Source organism: Typopeltis vanoorti, chromosome 7, assembly GCF_054136105.1.
Source record: "Typopeltis vanoorti isolate ZY-2024b chromosome 7, IOZ_Tvanoo_1.0, whole genome shotgun sequence".
NCBI classification, from domain to species: domain Eukaryota; kingdom Metazoa; phylum Arthropoda; class Arachnida; order Uropygi; family Thelyphonidae; genus Typopeltis; species Typopeltis vanoorti.
The window spans coordinates 94,991,523-95,013,685 of record NC_143555.1 but is presented as its reverse complement, the minus strand read 5'-3'; the positions used below and the strand labels follow the sequence as shown (position 1 = coordinate 95,013,685).

The 22,163-nt window shown below is 33.4% G+C and overlaps 1 protein-coding gene and 1 long non-coding RNA gene across 2 annotated transcripts in view; one reads left to right on the top strand and one right to left on the bottom strand.

Moving 5' to 3' along the window:
- Positions 1 to 22,163, top strand: part of LOC150104878 (uncharacterized) — a 205,389-nt gene that overhangs the window by 423 nt on the left and 182,803 nt on the right. Inside the window, exon 2 of the long non-coding RNA XR_016548554.1 lies at positions 15,809 to 15,913. This is a non-coding gene — a long non-coding RNA (uncharacterized LOC150104878). The remainder of the gene's footprint in view (positions 1 to 15,808; positions 15,914 to 22,163) is intronic.
- LOC150104879 (uncharacterized) overlaps positions 1 to 22,163 on the bottom strand; it is a 107,935-nt gene that overhangs the window by 84,564 nt on the left and 1,208 nt on the right. The gene's annotated exons all lie outside the window — the stretch shown is intronic.

Below are 22,163 nucleotides of genomic sequence, written 5' to 3'. Positions count from 1 at the left end.
CTTTCATTTATTGTGGTATCTACTATAAGAAAATACAATTCCTTATTTATAATGCAATTTATGTCCAAAAAATTAAGCTGGACAATGAATTAATTTGATATAAGTAATGCACCACATTTTCTAATATGCCTGAGGATGAAGACATTATGAAACATTAGTCCTGAGTACTGATTTAGAAGAGATCTCAGAATGAGACTTATTTGGATGGTTGAAAATCAGATTAAAGTAGACTAGGCCATAAAAAAATCGAGCTACGTAACTAAGAATAGATGAATATTTCTTGTTATGAAGTAAATTATTATTTTTTTTTTTTTTTATGGGAATTCTACCCAAGACAGGTTGAAACTTATCGCAGTATGGGTAAGATAATTAATTAGACAAATAGTGTCTACTATAAACTTGGTTCCAGTCATTAATTGGAAAAATAATTTAAACTAGCAACAATTAATAATTAGAACTTAAAAGTAACACTAAATGAAACATTGTTGATACAAATTCAAATAAAGGAAACTTAGCTGAGCATTTAATGAAACAGGCCACACTTAAGAAAATTAATTTTAGCAACATTTCAACTTTAAGAGGTTGAAAGTAATCAGATACATAAGTCACATTCAGATTGCTTTGTGGGGACTGGATCCCATATAATGAAACAGATTGGATTAAACAAATGTGAGAAACCTTACCCTATAAAAGAATTCAGTGAACATGTCAGTTTGTTTGTTTTTTTAAGTTACGAATGACTGTAGTTATAACTGATTTTCACAATATCTAAATTTTCATGATTTTCGTTGACTGTAGTAATTTTTCTCCCCCTCCATATGCATGGCAATTTAAATATCACTGTGCAATTTGGAGATGTTTTCAGTCATAACAAACATGATGGGCACTGCTGAAGTTTATATATATATATATATATATATATATGTGTGTGTGTGTGTGTGTTTGTGTGTGTGTGTGTATATATATTCTTTCCAAGTACAATACCATGATTTTTTCATTGTATCTACCCAGTAGATTAAAATGTTTGCCCAATTTCCCTGAAATTTTCCAGCTAACTGCATGTGAAGGTTACTTCACATGCAGTTAGCTGGAAAAATAGAAAATTTAAGGGAACAATTCATAGGTTACCGTAGTACTCTCTCTGGGAGAAAAAAACTGATTTTGAATGTAAGTCGTAACTCTTAACTAAGAAAAACTTTCATATTGGCATTCACCTATGCTCTGCTGGGATGTTACTGTAATGAATGACAAAGCTAGTTTAACAGGTCACCCAGATACTATGTGACTAACTGTATGATGAAACCAAATCATATCCAACATGACTGAATTAACATAGTATGATGTATGCTAAAGAAGTCATCCACCTTTATTTTTTCAGTATTCAGTTTCCAAATTAGCTTGCTAATATTTTTATCAAATGTTAAGATGTCTAATAAATAAATTGCTGAAATTTAATCCTACTGAACGTTCAGAAACAAAGGGTGATCTGGAAAACTGTAGGAACTTACTGACTCCATAGTCGCATTACATTGAGGCTGTGGATAATCTTTTCCTCCCTGTAAGATGACAATTTGGAAACAAGAATTGAAGAGAACAGATGAGAAGAAAAAAAACAATATATGCTATAGATGTGATTAATAAGGAAAACATACGTTCTTCTTAGCATTTTTTCCCTTTTAACATTGTTATGGATGTATTTAGAGGGTGCACATTATCTATATGAAAATTACCCTTACAATTCTCCAACTGTAATTGGTCAACTGATTGCATGAATTTAACTTTTAATCAGCAGTATTGTTACTTAATTGCATTTAATTTCAACATATGAGACATTTCATCTGTCAAATCAAAGTTATGGAAAATCTTGAATAAAGACTGCTTTAACAATGAAACTACCACACTGTAGTATAGTAGGCTTAACAAACTGCATCATGACTTTATATACAATACAGCATTACAGTGATGAGAGTTGAATTTTTGATTGTCAAAACTATAACATCTGTAACTGAGGTAAGTTATTTAAAGAATTCTATCATGTGGTACTTTTATAAAAAAAAAAAAAAAAAAAAAAATCTGACCAACATGTTAACATCATAGCACATTTCCAACAGATCAACCTGCTTTTGGCTTATGTACTCTGGACATAACTCTGCCACTATAAGATGATCTGAAACAATTTGACAAACTTTAATAACAGAGAGCCTAATTATCATATTTTATCAACTTCATGTAGCCAGTGCAGAATTATTAACATGAGTTATTATTACATGCACTTCATGGAATTTCAGAACTCACTGGGAGGTCAATCTACAATATATTACCTCACAAATGTATTTTTGTCAGTTAATCACATATTTCATGGCTAATTTTATCTGTTTCAAGAAAAACTCCACCTACCTCCACACAAAAGTAGTAAGTTCATCTTCAAGTGAAAAGCTCATGCAATCCGTGTTTCTTGAGAACTGAATCCAGATCTTTTTTTCTGACTGAAGGATACATGTCATGTCATTCTTCCAACTATACTATGAGGGTGCTTTATCATTTTGACAAATTTTTACAAAAAAAAAAAAAAAAAGTATTTGGAACTAAAATCTTTTTGGTTTCAAATACACTTTTGTACATCATAAATCCCAAAATTAAACACCATTTACCAGAGCAGAGTTACTGTAATATATAATCAATGTTTTTCCTCTGTGTTATAATGCAAGACAAATTTTAATACAGCCTAAATATTGCACTATGTGAAAGGTAGTCCCAAAGAGGATGTACTTTGCTTTTTATTATTATTATTACCACCCAAGACCTCATGGAGTCAAAGACTCATCTGGGAGGTCCTTTTATCACACACACACACACAGCTCATCATACCGTGTTTTAAACACATTCAAACTCTTTACAGACACCACATTCTCAGGCAAGGCATTCCAATCATTCACAACTCTGCACGAAAAAATCCTGCCTCTCACACCCTCTTTATACAGTTTCCAGGGATGACCTCTGGTTGTCCCCTGATCTCCCACTATTCTCTGTAAAACTTCTCCAGCATTGATCCTATAACAATCCCTTACCAACTTGTAGGTTTCTATCATATCTCCCCTCTTCCTCCTCTTCACCAGACTCTGCAAATTACATCTTCTCAATCTTTCCTCATACTCGACATTCCAGAGGTCAGAAACTACCTTAGTCAGTCTCCTTTGGATACTTTCCTACATCTCTTCATTCTTCTGAAAACCTGGTGACCAAATCTGGGCACAATAGTCCATGTGTGGCCTAATCAAAGCCTTATACAACAGAACAAGAATCTCCCTACTTCTACACATCAGTGTCCTCTGCATCATTCCCAGAAGCTTTTGTGTTTTTATTAGTGCTTTCTTTCTTTCAGTGGGCTGATTAGCTTGTTTTAAATACTTGGCTCTTCTTGTCCAGGCATAATTCTGGGAAGAACTGGATGTGAATATCTGCAGTTTTCGTATCAGATGTAGTTGACTGGAAACAGTGTTATTTAGAAGAAAGCATCACAAATCGTGAGAAAACCATGACTGCATAACTTTCAATGAGCTACTGAAAGCATTCTGAGTTGTTGTTTTTTTCCTTTTTTTATGCAACTCCTGCCCATGAAAGGTTGTAAATATATACCGCAGTAGTACCATGGGTGGGTTGAGGATTTTTTTTTTTGTCTTATTAAATTTTTATTTTCCATTTTTTACATAATCTGGAAACTTCACTCAAGGAACAAACATGGATCATTTTCAAAATGCTTCAGGTTTTGAATAAATGGGGCAGTTACCTGACACCAGGAAATGAAATTTATCTCCAGCTTAAAGATATTCACAACATCCATGTCCACAGTAGGATTCAAATCCACAACCTATTGGTTAAAGAGTGAATATGTGATAAACACTTAGCCAACCATCTGAAAGATCAAACTTTCATGGATGCAACACATTAGTACAGCAGATGGACTATTTGCAGTTCCTACTGCACAGAAAAATATGGAAATATTTGTTGTGATAACATTATTATAAATATTTTCATGTTTTAGGATCCACCTTGAAATTTGCAAGACTGCACTAGTGCCTGCTAAATGACAATCTCACCTAACCTTTTCGAGGGCTAAATCATTCTGAAACAGCTGCAAGATTGATTTTTTTTTAAAGTCAAAAACATTCCAATTCAGGATCATGTCTTAAGTAGTAGTACAGGCAACGCACTGCAAAAATGTTGCACTGCAAAGTTTTTGCCGTGAAAATTGAATATACTATTTTTTCTTTTAAAAATGGATATTTTATCTTTATTCATTAAATTTATAGAAATAAATATATTAAAAATCAAAAAGAGAAGGGTACAGCTATACAAATGTATTCAAGATCAATGTTTCAACTAGGAGCAAAAATTTATAAGTGGAAACTATCACCTGCCTACTCCAAAGTTATGTGCTCTTTTTTTTTAATTTTTTTTTTTTTGCTTATTTTCTAGTTTATATGGAATAAGTCTGAAACAAGATCCCAGACATATAAAAATAATTAATTATATCATCCATTAATAAAATTTTTTTTTAATTATTTTTGATACTATTAAAATGATCAATATATAATAACTTGCATGTTTTCTAATTAGAGTTCATAGTAAACTTTTTTTCTGCATTTCCCCCAAACATGTGAGACTCAAATGGGTCTATCATATTTCAAATTACTCATTCATTTAGTTTTGTATAAACTAATTAATGTCAAGATAGAGCAGTTAATTCTATATACATGATCTACTATGTTTGTCAATTGCACATATTATCTAGTAAATGCCTGTTTTGTAGGATGAGAAACCCAAGTTTCCTGGAGGAAAAAACCCAGACACTTCCATGTAAGAATGGCAACTCATTTTGCATTTCATATTAAAAAGTCTATATTGTTATATTCCATTTCCCACTTATCTAATCATCTGTCTATGTCAAGAGAGATACTGTATAACTGATCTGTTGATAGCTTTCCTTCAGAGGAAAAAACATTTCAGAATATGCTTTTACTGCCCTTGTGACACAAATCATAGGTATGCATCTAATATAAAGCTATAAAACAAGTTTTTCTTTCCAAATTATAATCATTCATAAATTGCATAGTCCTTCCAACTGATACTGATACTTTTGCTGCTGATGACAGTCTGATTGCATGCAACAATCTAGTGACAATGATCATAGAACATGTTATTTTAACTTATTTCATGTTACACTGGCTAGACTACATAATGAAATTTTAGAGTATAATTTGTCAACCATGTGTTCTCAGACCAGTAAGTGTTTTACAAAAAGGAAAGTCATGCCAACTATTTGAGACTGGTTAATTCAGTCATTTGAGAAGATCTGGAAAGATTGTCCTAGGAGACAGAATCTGAATTAGCGTATACATTATTGGCTATAGTACAGGTAATCAGTTTAATTTTTACTGAATTTTACCTGAAAATATACAATGCTGATATATGCTTTTTTTTTTTTTTTTTTTTTTAATAGGTTCTATGAATAAAAGTTTAATTTTTCTAACCTATCCTGGTCAGCAAAACATTTAATAAGAAACAGGCTGGTAATGAGATATCTATTTGTACTTTTATTACACCTTTCTGTATGCATAATCAATGCATCATTTGACTGCACACAAAAGTTAAATTCCATTTCAACACCAAATGTTGTGTTGCACTTGGAAAATTACAAAGGTAAAAGGTGATATATCAGCTCATGCAAATGTTTGTGCTAAGTGTTTAATTGTTGAGATACTAGAGTAATTCAGATTTGTCTTCTGAGAAAAAAGTTTAATAAAATGCAATTTCTTAATGTTCCAACATGCTTTGGAAACATTCCTTCAAGAAAGGACTATGGTACTAAATTATTTTGGGACATTAATTTCATCCAACTCAATAGATTAGTACAGGAGTCAGGTGACTATTATAGCATGGCAATGTTCCAGCACACAGATCACTACTTGTACTTTCATCACATAAAGCCAAACATGTTACATGCTTGCAGCATTCTCTGTACTTATCAGATCTTTTCCTATGTGGCTTATTTCTTAAAAATGAAATTTGATGCAAGAGTCAGCAATTTCATCAATGCAATGCTACAATGGATGCTATTAACAGACAGCTGTTGTCACCATGAATAAGGTTTAATTTGGATCACCAAAAGGGAAAAAAAAAAGTTTTATAGCACAGATAATAACCAAACCTCAAATTATAAATATCTGAACATATTTACTCAAGCTGAGAAATCTTCCAAATACTTCCACTATCACATGCATTTGCTACTATTTACAAGATGAAATAATACAGGCCATTTCATAACTTTCTGAACTGCCCTTTGTGGCAACATCCTTCAGGATAGCTTTCGCTTTCCTTTTTTGATGGTCTGGTTGGCTGGGTAGATTGCATGTCTGCTATTCAGAGAACTGTGGCATGGATATTTGTGAAAGTATTTAGATGGTGAATTATTTTCTTCACCCCCTTATCAACCTTCACAATGTTTACATGTTTACTGACAAGTTCCTACTGAAACAAAAAAAAAAAAAATGGATACAATTGGAATAACACTGATGTGAAGCATAAATTAATTGATATGTTTCATCTATATATAGCATTGAGTGGTATAAAGCAGCATGAAAAAAATTCCATGTTACTAGATTACCCTTAGCCTATCAGAAGTAATGTACAATTCATTTACAAACCTTTCATCGGTGGATTCACAAACAACAAACATTAATACACCATTTGGAGTTTACCACAATATACTCACAAGATCCGACTATGAAATTATTACTTGATACCAATTTAAAGAAAAATAAACACACACACATGTGTATTTGAACATTTATATAAAAGATATATAAAAAAACACACACATATATTATCCTCTTCCTGATCAGGGCATGGAAAACTTGCACTTATTTACTATCAATTACCACTTCACCTAAGAGACTCAAAATTTCAGGTCTCTGTATTAAATTCAATTAATCTTGACTAATTGGTTCTAACTTTTCATCATATAATGGTATGATGAAGCAATTCTTTCATTTCTTTCTTTAACGTGCATCCCACTAAGAAATGGTTGTAAACCTATCATACATTATTATGGGTGGGCCTGAGGTCAGCTAATGCAGAAACACTGTTGTAGAAACTAGATACGTTTTCAAGCCTCTTCCAGTAAGACCTCTAGTTTAACAGCAGATGATGAAATCATCTATCACTTCATATTTGCAAACATTCATAGACAAAGAGATTCAAACCCATGGTCTGTTTAGAGAGTAGGAATGCTATCCACTCAGTGCCATCCAAGTGGACTTGTACAATTAAACATGTAGCAGGATGAAACTTTTTCACATTTGAACTTTAAACTGATCTAATTTTCCTTCCTTCTCATTTGACTTTAAACAAGTGTTCTATAATAATCTGCCTCATATATAATCTCTAAATATTAGAAATTCAAATCTAATATGAATAAGCTCCTTGCTTTAATCCATCCCCAATAGTTTCAACACTTTCATGTTCAAGATTACTTTAGAAAATTCTTCAATTTGATATTTTTACCGGCAGAAACCTTTTAATAAACAAATAATTTCTAATTTGAAATGAATAGTTTCCAGCAAAGATGCAAAGCACAGTGTAACACTTATTTATAACTATAAATGTTTATATTTAATCACTTCTGATAATCAAGAAAGCCCTAACAAAATGGGGGATAATTTTCATCTCTAAACATATCGCAAGTGCTGCAACATGAACATCTAAGAAGCCATGCTCACTTTCACTGCAAGTGTTGTTATTTTATCTCTGAACCCTATCAAAATCAAAAATGAATTCACTCACTGAATACTGTTTCACCTCGGGAATGGTAACCCCCCCCCCCCCCCCCCCCAAGGCTCCTTAAAAACTAATTCAAACTGATTAATCCATCTCCTAATGAATTACTTTTACATAGGTATTCTGTTTATGCTGTATTCATTTTCTACAGTTATTTTCATAGATGCTGTTCATTAGAATTAGCATTAACAATTCACCTTCTCTCTTCTAAATCATTAAGATCTGTATAGTAACCTGTCATCTTTCAACTTCACAGCTGAACAAATTTACAAAATCAATTTTTCTTTCTCTTCATTCATTTCTTCTACTCAGCTTTGGGACAGCCTCTGTCTTATGAAACTCCTAAAGAATGATACAAGTTTTCTATATAATGTTAACAAGTTTCTTCTTTCCACTCCATCCCCTCTGATGTTTTTGAATCATCATAAAAAGTCATGACTTTAAAAACCTACTTTTCTAAAGTGTTTAATGACAGGGTGTTTAATCCTCTATCCACAGTCTGCAAATGCATGTGTTTTCTAATGGTTTGTGTCTTTTGCAAGGAAACAAAAAACTTTGCATATCCATGAGTTTAGCTTTAGTAGAAAAAGTCCTTGAATGTTCCTTGTGTCTCAGATATAATTCAAACCAAAGTCTTTCTAATCAAAAAGGTAATAGTTCACCAACTGTGCTAGGAAGAGCTTTATATGTATATACATATTCCAGCTATCTCCTGAATGAACATGCCAGTACTAGCATTTAGCATAATTAGTTACTAACTGGCCTTTTTGAGATATAACAGTCAAGGTGTATAGGATTGGATAACATTCAGCTGGGTAAGTAGAAGTGTGATAATCAAGTCCTTTCTTCTTCCAGGTAATATTCAATTTAACTGATCCACTATAGCAGTCCTAATTCTCAAGATTCACTTTTATCCAAATTGAATTTAGACTCTTGGCCTTTTCTTTTAAAATAAATTCCACCCATTAAAGATTGTAACCTATAGGATACAATTAATGCCACTGGCAAGATTATGATTCAGTAATCTAAGAATTGGTCTTTTTAAGCCAACTATGGCTCCAGTGAACAAGGTGGTGGTCTCACAAACGCCCATACCACAGTGAAATTCAAATCCACAACTTTAGACTGAAAAGCAAATGTGCTATTCACTCAGCAGTAACTGAAGCTTTTAGGTGTATGTTACATATTGTATTTGACAAGAAATTATATTCTTTTTATAAAAGCTTCAGTTACTGCTGAGTGAATAGCACATTTGCTTTTCAGTCTAAAGTTGTGGATTTGAATTTAACTGTGGTATGGGCATTTGTGAGACCACCACCTACAGTAATTCTTATCACCTATAAGTTTTTACATAATATAATCTCTCTGTACACATAATAGAGCTCACTACTAAAATCATTTGATTTTACACACTTTAAGACAGCAAGTGTTATCAGCGATGGCATGCTCTAGCAGGTGGATGAATTAGCATAGCCCAATCAACGGCTGGCAACACTAGCCAAGTATGGTTATTGCTGCAATTATAACAGAGGATTGGCAAGTCAGTTGCAATATTCTGCCAAACAGTTCCATGGATTTGAAATCGAAGCTTAATTACAATATTACTACATTTGGGGAAGCCAATGCACCTAATCCAGAATCACAAGAGACAGGTGAAAAATTGGCTATGTGGTCCTCAAGAAGATATTTTCACATCTCAACTGAAAACATCAGAATACTGCATAAAACTGGTTAGCTGAGATTACTGAAAGAGGAGCTAAAATGGTTTAGATGGAATGTGATCAGAATTTCAGAGACACATTGGAGACGAAGGTGTTGTAGACCTAAGTGAAGGAAGTAGGTATACTACTTCGTAAGAAGAGATCAGTAGCACAGAGAAGAAGTTGTAAATATAATCACAACGTCTCATAAACATCATCACTGATATAAGACCCATCTCTTCAAGAATCCTATCCATCAGATTTAAAGTAAAAGAAAAGAACCATTATATTAAAATTATCCAAGTGTATGCACCAGACCATTCTCATGGAGAATTAGAACATACAGAATTTTTGGAACAACTGCAAGAAGAGAAACAGATGATACAAACAAGAGAGAGATCCTGATAATCTTAAGAGATTTTGATACAAAAGTTGGATGATTTTCAGATTCTTATCTTATGTCATTTCTCCTATTCCACATTTTCCCATAACAGATGTTATGGGAAAATGTAGAATAGGAGAAATGACAAGAGAGAGAGACATGCTACTAAATTTCTGTAAATCAAATGGCTTGTTTATCACTAATACAATGTTTTATCATATGAAAGCCCTAAATACACCTGGACCTCACCCAATGGAGAAATCAAGAACTGCATAGACTATATATTAGTTAATAAAAGATGGAAAAGCTCAATTCAAAATGTAAAAATTCTCAAAAAACAGATATGGATACAGACCATGAACTTCTTCCAGCCAAAATAAACAAATAAACATCAAATTTCCCAAGAAGAAAATAATACTCAAAGTAAAAATAATAGACAGCAACATACTTAAAAATCAAGCATAGTATATGAGCATCAGTATGGAGAACAGATTACAGGGAAACTTTGAGCAATAAGAGAACAAATCATAGGAAACTGCTAGGATTGAGATAAAGAATTGCTGGATACAGCAGCTAGGATCCTGGGTTACCCCAAAAAGAGTACCAATATATGAATGACTGAAGACATTTTGGATCTAGTAGAGAAGAAGAGATAGATGAAAAACAAATTATCAATAAAAACTAGCCCTGTATTATTTACTCAAGAAATAAGTAGACAGAAAATGCAGAGAAAGAAAGACCCAGTGGCTGAATGAAAAAATCAGAAGAATGCAAAAATCTATTTGAAAAAAAAAAATTATATCAGAACTTTGTATAAAACAATCAGTGAAATCTCAAAGAGCTACTCCTCTTATCCCATAACTATGCTCAGTGGTGACAAGGTGATGGGGAACCCAACAGAAAAAGAAACAATCTGGACAAAACACTTTTCACTATTACTCTAAAATATGATTATCTCCATCAGGTCCATCATACCATGCAAATGAAGATCAAACAGAATCCAAACCAAAAATTCTACAAGAAATCATCATCAAATTCCTGCTATGTACCCTCAAGGGGTGTACAGGATATGACAGTACTACATGAAAAAATTACATCATTACTAACTTCCTATCTACAATTTTCCTCCAAATCAGTCTGTTACTTGTCAAGACTCCAACATTATCAGATCTTATATTTCTATCGTCTAAGGCACTTTGTACCGTATCAATCCACCTATATCTTGGTCTTCCTCTGGGTCGTTTTGCTGCCAACCTGGCAGAGAACACTTGTTTTGCTAATCTTTCCTCTCCCATTCTATTTAAGTGACACCATACCACCTGAGATTAGCTCTGCTAATGCATTCCTGGATGCTGACAATGTCAAGTTCTTTCCTAATATCCTCATTTTTAATATGATATTGCCATTGATGACATCTGTTCATGCCTCTAATCTTTCTCAGGACTCTCATATCTGCGGTCTCTAGTCTTTGGTCAAGTGTTTTACTTCTGACCCAGCTCTCAGATCCAAGAAATCATCATGGCAATAAATTCAATGAAGAATGAAAAGGCACCTGGACCAGACAGTTTCCCTAAAGAACTCTGGGAGAGAGAGGAGGAGAAGAGACTACACAATAGCTGAGCTATTTATACAACCAAATATTAGAAAAAGAGGAAATCCCTGATGGCTGGAGACTCAGTAAAATCATCTTAATATATGAAAAAAGAGTTTATAAAAGAAAATGCAACAGTTACAGAACCATATCATTGCTGAGCCACGTTTACAAGATATTTATTAGAATCATTCTAATAGAATGGGGGGGGGGAGTATGAAGAAGTAATGGAAGAAGAACAAATGGCATTCAGAAATGGAAGAGGAACTAATGATGCAATTTTTGTTTTATAGAGACTAGCAGATTTGATTTGAGAGAAGCAAAGAAATCTTTTTGTGTGCTTTATAGACTACAAGCAGTCTTCTTTGATTCAGTAGATAGAAATGCCACATAAGAATTGAAACAAGTAAAATCCCATCCCAGAGGGGGAATCATGCAGAGGTGCTCCTCTCTCTCTCCTTGTTCTACCTGTTCCTTGGAGAATTGCCTGGGAGTAACTGTCAATGGAAGAAACATCAGTCACTTAAAATATGCAGGTGATATTGTTCTGATAGCCAATCATTTATAATCTAAAATCAATGATTCCTAATCTAAATCTAACTAGCAAAATATACAGCTTGATAAATCTCGATAAGACAAAAATTATGGTAATAGGCAGAATGAAAAAATATATAAATATCACAATAAATAATAAAAGAATAGAACAAGTGGACAGTTTTAATTATTTCATATCATTAATCACTGATTTGATATAAGTTATATGAAACTATCAAGCACAGAATTAGTCTAGGATGGTCAGCAATGAAGAAGTTGAATAAAATATGGAGAAACAAAAAATTAGCAATAGCCTAAAGACTAAACTCTTCAACTCTATGATCCTTCCAGTGGTACTGTATGGAGCACAGAGCTGGATCACTGGCAAACAAAAAGACAGATTAAAAGATTTTGAATTAAAGTTCTTAAGAAGAATCAACGACACAAAGTCGACTAAAAAAAAACAGACAAATGATAAAGTAAGGAAAGAGTTGGGTTTCACTGATAACATCCTAAATAGGTTACACAAAAGACACAGTGGTTTGGTCACACAGCCAGGATGTACAAAGAAAGACTACTCTGTCTTTCTTTATGAAAGAGTTGGGACAACTGAGGCAGAGGAAAACCGAGAAGATGGTGTGAAATCTATTCAGGCTTGACTTTATTCCAAAAGATGGCTTGGCTGGCAGAGGGCAGAACCCAATGGAGGAAAAGAATCCATAGAACACTCAATCCATCCTGAACAGATGAGAATGATGATTAAGACAGCAACAAAATGTCCTTATACAATCCTGTTACTACAGCTGATAGAAATACTACTCTTCAGCAGAGTTCTTGCTGCTATGCAGTAGTTTTTGTATAAAGAATTAAATTTAAAATGAAAACTATTTTCTCTTCCTCCCTCCCAAAGCTAGTTCACATACAAATGAAAAGAATTAAAATATTAACTTATATGAACTATTAAATTAAAACATTGTGATGGCCGTGTACAATTGGAAATTTTAAAAATGAAAGTATATTTTGTGGATAATAGAAAACACTATGTAACAGATTTGTCTGTCATTTTTTTTCAAATAATGATTACTTCATTTGTTAAAAATAAATTCTAGAACAAGTGATCTGATTTACACTAATATTCTTGCATAACATAAAAATACAACGTGTAGAATTTCATTCATGTTATGATCATGAGAACTAAGAGTGTTTGATTAATATGATATAAGAATAACCATAAACATATGCAATCAGAAGAAGAAACATTAATAATAAGATAATTATTAAAGATTATTTAATAATAAGATAACTCAGCTTGGTTGGCCAAGTGGTTAGCATATCCACTCTCCAGCCAAAAGGCTGCAGGTTCGAATCCTGCCGTGGGCATGGATGTTTGTGATTGTCTGTAAAAATACTAGTGGTGGTGGTTAGTGGTAGATGGCGTTGGTGTAGTTTTGGTTCATTGTAGTGGTGGAGACAGTTGTAGAGTAGATGCCCTCCCTCGATGAGCCAATAAGATCTGGTTGTCAAAGAATGGTGTAGTTACAGGGATAGAATGTAATGGATATTGTATTTTCAGAGAAGATTGAGGATATAGGGAAGGAGGAGAGGTATTATTAATGATGGTTGAAGAATTTCAACCAACAAAGGTTCATTTGAGGCTGTCTAGTGTGTGAGATAGAAGGCAATAGGATCAACAGATTAGCACAATGAGTGCAGGCTGACTTCAACTATGGGGATATAGATTGAAAAGAGGGAAAGGGTGTATGGCAAAATGGAAATGAATTTATACAGTTATTAATGGATAATTACCTGAAACATCATGTGATGGAGGGGACCAGGGATTTGAGTGTGTTGGATCTGGTAACAGCATCAGAAGATCTGTCTGTAATGATACTTTATAAGGAGCAGCATGGTTTTGAAAAGGTAGGTCCTGCCTCAGTAATTTATTCAGATTTTATAAAAGGTGACAGTGGAATTGGATAAAGGAAATGGCTACATCACGATGATGCTAGGCTTTTGCAAAGGCATTTGACAGAATACCACATGGAAAACTATTACATAAGTTGGAGTGAATGGATATGAGGCTGGTGTATGGTGGAATGGAATCAAAGCGAATAAGGGTGATGAGTGTCCTAGGACCACCACTATTTAATTTGTACATTAATGATATAACAAAAGATTTGAGAGGGGGGGGATATTCAGTTGTTTGCTGCTGATGCAAAACTGGGGAAGATAGTAGTTGATAAAGGTGATGTAGATATTTTACAGGATGATTTAAATAAATTGGCAGTGTGGGTAGTGGTTGTCAAATTAATGTAATGTAAGGCACTTTGGGATGAAAAGATTACATACTTCATATCATATTGATGGTACTAGTTTAGAGGAAGTTGATGAAGCTGAGGATCTGGGGCTGATAGTGGATAGAGATTTGAAATTCAGAAGATATATTGCTAGAATTGACAAAATAGCTCAAAGGATTACTTGGATGTTGAACACATTGACAAGTAAAGATAGGGAATTATAAGACACATGTTCACTAGTATAGATTTAGTTACCTGCGTTTCTTGGGGATTGAGAGGATTGGTGACTGGTCTGTAGAATGTTCCCTATGAAGATAGACTGAAGGTATGTGGGTTGCAGAGTTTATCTGACAGGCAGAGGAGAGGGAATATGATAGGAACTTAAGTTACTAAAGAGGTTCTATAAGATTGACACAAAAGAAAATTTTCAATACATGGGGAGTAAATAAGGGGAAAAACAAGGGGTCACACTTGTAAGTTGTCCAAGTGTTTGTGGTTACTAACGGTGTGTAGACTCAGTTCTTTACTTGGAGGGTGGTAAATGGATTGCCAGAGGTGATTATGAGTACCATAACAGTGACTAAGTTTAAGGAGATGTATGACAGGTATTGGTTTGATGGATAGTGTAGGTCTCCCACAGTGAGTCTTTTGATTCCATGAAGTACCTATAAATAATAAGCAAATAAGAAGGGAAAAAATTAAATGTCAAGTTTTTTGTTTTTTTTTAAAATTCTATTTGTACTCCAATCAAACATTTTCTGGTATTCTAATTGGTCTTCATTATTTTTCTAATATAGTAAAGACCCTTTAGGTATTCAAAGAGCAGATTTATTTATTTATAATTTCTTCCTTTCCCACAAACAAAGACTACACATTATTATTTTTTCTATCAATATATTCCACTTTTTAAATATATCTATTCAACAAGTGGAAAAACAGTCATTAAAGAGTAAATCCTCATGGCTATGACATAAGAATATCTATATACTAACTGTCCCAAAAATTATTTTAGACATTTTCTCCTCAGGAAAAACATGCAGTTCACCCCCCCCCCCCCAATCTGAAATATATTTTCATTTTTAAATGAGAATGTAAATGTAACTCTCTATATACTGCAAATCTAGAAAGAAGTAAGCCTTACTCATCATTTCACATTAGGGTTATTTAATCAATAAAAAATCACAGAAAGTACCAATCAGGAAATCAAAGAGGTACTGATCATACCTGTTTAATTAGAAATTAATTCAAGAATAATCACACCAATGCCATCACCAACAATTTTCCTCATTGGGATCGTTTCTGATATAATTTTATTTTATGCAGAACTATAAAAATACTGAAATTTATACTCAAATGAAATATTACCAAATATATCATCCATTTTTTTTTAATTTGATAAAAATAAAAACATTTAGTACAATAGTACTTCATTTTTAATAACACACTTAAAACAGTTTTTCTTTTATAGCAGTGGCCATTATAAAATCTACAATTTATAGAAATGATAGGACTTCCTATAGGAATGTTTATAAACGGTGGAACCCAATACCTGGAGAGAATGGGACAGTAAAAGGTAAGGTAAACTAAGTTCCACTATCTTTTTTTCTCAAAATTTTGAAAAGTGAAAAAAAAAAGTTTCTATTTAAGATTTTATGTACTTCAGGATTTAATCAATCACTTAAATACCAAACATCTGCATAGTACAAAGGATGCAATCAAATAACTGATTCCCCCCCCTATTGCTGGCATCTCAAGTCCTCCCAACATTGCAAGGTTTGCATTTTTTATGTGACTCTAACCCACAAAAGATTGTAAACCTATAGTACATAAGTGCCATTGGTGGGCTAAGGAAGTTTTCTATTTTCATTCGTTTTATTTGTTTATTTTCTTTTATTTTTGTATTTTTTATATAATCCAGAATCTGGAGACCAAACATTCAACTTTTTCAACCCACTTCTTCTCGTGTTTAAGAATTTTATGGAGTGTTGATCACCTGATCTTTTTGATCATAATTCATCCCTTACTCCTCTTCCAATAACATGATCCTTTGAGCACAGGTTGCTATGACAACATGATATTTGCATTTTGGCTGAAAAGATTTGGCTGGTTCAAATCATAACTAGAATGTAACGAACCTTTATAAGGGCTTTTCAACTGAGGGTAAGTTATCCACTTTCATACAAAAGTGGCAGGGATTTTTCCTCCTGCAGTACATGCAAAACTGAGAACATACTCAATTAACAGATATAAAATGTTGACCTCATTGCTGATTTCTGCAAACAGGCAACCATATCTTTAAATGTTTAAGTTTTTGTAACAAAGAGCCTGAGTGATCTATGAATTAAATAATCCAGAAACTTCACTCTAGAGACCAAACATGAAACTTTTTTTCTAGTCACTTTAGGCCTCCATATGAAGGGAGGTAGTATAGTAGTCTCATACTGGGCATTGAAATTCATCTATCACTTTTAAAAAAAATTCACAAGCATCTGTACCCACAGTGGGATTCAAACTTATAGTCTGTTGTGGTTGGAGAGTAGATATGCTAACCAGTGAACCATCCAGACTGGCAAGCATCATACTCATGCATAGAAAATATTCTCTCAAAAATTTAGTAAAAGAAGCAAGACCTTCTTAAAATATACAAAAATTGGTGTCAATGAAATAAAAAAAAGTTCCTTTTAGTATAGGAACAGTGAACTTTGATTAGTTTTATAAACCTGCTGTTTGGCTTACTTTCCTTTGATTTGAGAAGGAGAAAAAAAAGTTAGGTAAAGTCTATCACATGAGACATGTCTTACATAAAAAAAAATGCAGCGAAAAAATTAGAAAGTAAAGGAAAAGTTTCAAGTAAAAAAATACTAAAACAACATATACAGAAAATGACTATGGTAACCTGCCTAATTTTACAGAACTGTAATGATTTTTAGATAAAATATTGTTTTAATGTAGATGTGTCCATGGAATAGAATAACATAGGACTTCTTTTAGTAGTTGGGAGTCAGATTTTTTTTTCTTAAAAAAAGATTTCTGTGCCTTTCCAAGCGAGGATGGGTTGAGATGTCTCAGATGGCAGGTTTTTAGCTCCAAGAATGCAGACTGGTTTTACACTTTATTCTTGGAAACTTTTAAGTTGTATTAGCCCAAACAGAACCATGCTTAGAACAGTCACATGCCTCTAACATGAAAGGTATTTAAGAAAAAATAATCCATGGTACTTACAGGCTCATAACTCCCCCCCCCTCCCCTGACCTATTCAGACACAGGCTTTCATAACCATCATTTTAGGTTATGGCAGGTAATGATTCCTAAATATACATTTTTGTGTATAAATTGAGGTAGTTTCTGCTGGTAGTTTGCTGCTTATGGGATGAAAAACCCTGCCACCTCCAAACACCTTCCATTGGAAAGCTGATAAAGGTTCTTCACATTGTAGATAGGATTTGAACCCTGGTCTTTCCAACCAAATGGCTTTATCAAAGCTGACAGCTAGGATTTCTCTATTTAAGAAATCAGGTATGTGTAAACATTTTATAGATGCACCACAGCATTAACCTAGAATTTCAGCATATGAGATTATGTATACTATTTGATATTTAATGGCTGCATTTGAGGGATGGCTGAACTAGGAATTTGTTCTGGCTTATATAAAGCATTTCATAGAAATATCTTATTAATATCAAAATAGGTATGACGAGTTTTTTTTTTTTAAGATGGTTATGTAATAGTACAGCATACTGGCACCTTTATTAACAGTGTCACATGACATGCAGAATCATTATAATTATCAACTTTTCCTGCTAGCAACAAATGCGCGCCAGTACCTATTTTACAAAACAAGCACTTGGGCAGTAGCACACTCAGGATTAGATCTTGGAGGGTACCCGAGTTGAGAATACACACTATGCATAGCATACGATCTATGACTGAGCATCTACGATGATTGCTCATTCATAAGTAATATAGACATAGAAGACAAGATATAACATAAATAAAAATAAAAGTTTAATTAGGAAAAGATTTTTGGAACATTTTTCAGTGTTTTTTCCTTTTTTCTTTGGAAGCTCCCCCCCCCCCCCCTCTGGGGGCCACTGCACTGGGGTATGACCATACTTAAAAATTAAGTATGGTCATACTTAACTAACAGAACTTAACAATGGCTTTCTCATTCAGTTCATGCATGCACATGCACACAAACCATGCCTATTTGGCCAAGTAGTTAGCATATTCACCTTAGCAAATTAAACTACGGGTGAATATGCTAACTACTTGGCCAAATATTAAGATTAAACTCTCAGTATGGACATGACGTTTTCTGAATGTCTTGAAAGTGGCAAAGGGATTTCATCACCCAGTGTGAGACAACTTGCATGCTTATTGGAGGCCTGTAAGTGGCCTCAAAAAAGTACCATCTTTGGTCTCTAGAGCAGGGTTTTCTGGTTATGTAATGATACATAACCAGAAAACTAACCTTTAGCCTGCCCACTCTACTAATACTAATGTGCTATATGCTTACAACCTTTCATGGATTCACAAAAAAGAAACTTTATTAGCATTACAGAGATAGCAAAAAGTCCTAAACTCGCCCGATTTTTTGATATTTTTTTAGTGCACAATTCCAAATATGTTTTCAGAGTTTTAATATTTACTTAAATATAAATACCAAACTGCATACAGCTGGAAGTGAAGTGTCATATGCAGCGGGGCAAAGGGGCCCTGGCCCCCTCAAAGAAAAAAAACACTAGAAAATTTTCCAAAAATCTTTTCCTAATTAAAATTCTTTTTTTTTTATTTATGTTGTGTCGTGTCTTCTATTTATACTACTTATGAATTAGCGATCATTGCAGATGCTCAGTCATAGGTCATATGTGATGCATGTATATTCTCAGATGGTCTACTCAACCCCCCCCCCCCCCCCCCCCAAGATTAAATCTTGAGTGCACTACTGGCCGTATGAAGGGCATTATCAACTGCAAACTCCAACATATCAGAATTTCTTAAGTCTACCCCTCTACTCTAATAACAGTTCAATAATCAGTTTCATCAGAAATAGTTGTTTGGTAAAAATGTATGATTCCAGAAATAATAAAAATCCCAATCACCTTGCAGGTGTTTCAATGACTTCTTCAAACTTATAAACAATTAGAAATTGTTTAATAATGTTTCATTAAGAGGATGGAGTGTTATGTTGATCCATTATAACAGAATGCTACTATCTTGAAAAAAAAAAATTCATACTTCACACTTAAAAAAAGAAAAATAAATTACCATTTAGTGGTACTTTTTTTTTTAATATATTAGGCAAGTTTAGCCTTCAGTTCCATCTGCAATATGATCCAACTCCATAATGATTTTCATAGCCTACATACACACTACTGTGCAATAGTCCAAATGGGAGCTATATCAAGGTCTTATAAAGAGAAATAATAACTTATCTTTGCTTGTTAGTGTATACAATAACCAGGTAATCCTATGAGCAAATTTAGCTTTGTAGTATGACCTCTGAACTTTGACACACTGTCACCAGCACCCCAAATCTTTAGGACTCAATTTCCTGAAGTCCACTTCCATCAAATGTAATATATATCTGGTGCTACACATGGGCCTTTATATGGACAGTTTGAGGTAGGGAGCATAGAATAATTTTCTTTTTGAGAGAGAGAGAAATTGCTCTTCATGATGCTGATTAGCATACTGAAAGTAATTCCATATAATGTGCTTTTGTCATATATTCTATTCTTCTGTTCGTTTATGCATGCTTTTATATGATCACAGAAATGTTTTTTGAAGAGTATTCAATGAGCTGAAAAATATTTGAGATCAGCATTGACTGGGTAAACAAATATTAATTACATGCATTCGAAATATTAATTTCGAATTTTTGAAATGCTACAAATATAAAAATTCACCACATGTAAGTTGGTATGTTCCCTCACCTACTACCCCAAACCAACTTTTACTGTCTGTAATAACGATCATAACATTATATTGGGATGGTGTTTTAAGTAGCGTAGACGGTGGGTTGTGAATAGTCGAGTGTCCTCCCTTGATGAATCCTTGGAGGTGTCACGTAATAATATAACACATAAATATATCATAATTATATCCTACAACTTCTATTGCTAGATCAAACAGATATGTTGTTGGTACATATCAATCAATAGAAGTGCCCACAAAGATATATTTAAAACGCCCATAAAGCAGTGAACTGTTCTGCAGTAAACCGTCATTTTCTTCTCCTTCCTTTAACAACGTTAAACGGGTCCCTTGAGAACCTCGTTGCTACCGCGACCCCATGAGTTCAACCTCTTTTCCCACATTGCAAAGTTTCGCGGTATGGTGGTTCATGCCGCTGCTTCCGCTTCCATCCATTTTATGTTATTGCTTCGTTTCTTTAGTATTTCATTAAATGAATTTAAATAAATCAGTCGATTATATCGTTATTACGGTATACAACGCTAATATTGTCAGTTACTATTGGTTCATAATTAACTCAAATTAGGTAAGCGACTAGAAAAAAAAATGCCATATTCATCATACAAGTTTTGCTTAGTTTTTATTATTGTGCAGATTTATTTATCTAATAATTTTCATTTGTAAAAAAAAAAAAAAAAAAGTAAAACATTCACAGTAGTGCGCTAGTTTGCTAAATATAAGTATCAAGTTTCCATGTGTCTAATAATTAGACTCTAATTTGAATGCATTGTACAGCTACTCCGATAATGTCCACATAAGTATATACTATTACAGACGCACATCCAAAATTATTGAAACACGTACCCGTTTATAAAATTTAAGTTCCTTGTAACGTACAAATACTTTTGTGCATCAAGAAATTCGTTAAGAGGAAGAAGCAGACGACAGAATGGCGCCCATTTTGAGAATGTACAGAAACTATAGAAACTAACGTTAAGAATTGCGATTATTTGCTTAATCTGAAAAGTTTTTTGGTATAATTTCTCTCGGCTAGTTGCGAACGCTCATGGATCTAGTGTTATTATTATTATATTCCATTATTTTTTTGTGACAAGTAAGAAATGACATTCCTTTGGGGACCGGACCCTATGTCCAAAAATTAAAATTACTTTTTTGTTTATTATAAAACATACGAAGTGTAGATATATAGAATCTTATATAACCTTATATAAAATCGCAGAACTATACATAATCGTTTAATTGAAAATCTTATTCAGCACTATTTATCGCTATGAAATTTTCATTATCAAATTATTTTTTAAAAAGTCATATTGAAGTTTTTAAGTGAAGGTTTGTTTAAAAATCCCCACCCCCCGGAAAATTCGCATAACATTTACTTAACATGAACTCGTATAATAAATAACTCGTAAATAAATATCAAGATTCATTTCCTTTCGAATAAACACAGATGGCGGATGTACGACTTACGTCACAGTTTGTAATGTCTCATTTCCTTTAGCAAGCTCATGTATACTGCTATTCATTTAAAGCAGTTCATTGAGTTTCGTGATTGGATTCATGAGGACAATCAACATAATTTGCATATTATCATAAATATCAATACTGAATATTTATGTATATCAGTGCATATATAGGAATACATCAGTGCGGGAAAAAGTGACTCATAACACGATTAACTCATTATGTGCATCCTTGACGAGGTCTGAATTCAATGATATATTAAATGCAAAAGAATTAATAGTTTTAATTCCAGAATTATGAATACGCACGATGCGATAGCACAATGATGGTTAAAGTATTCATGATAAAAAGATTCAATGTGAATCCATAATTGTTTTATTAGGTGGATGTCCTCCCGTGATGGGTCCCTCGACTCATTGGAGGTG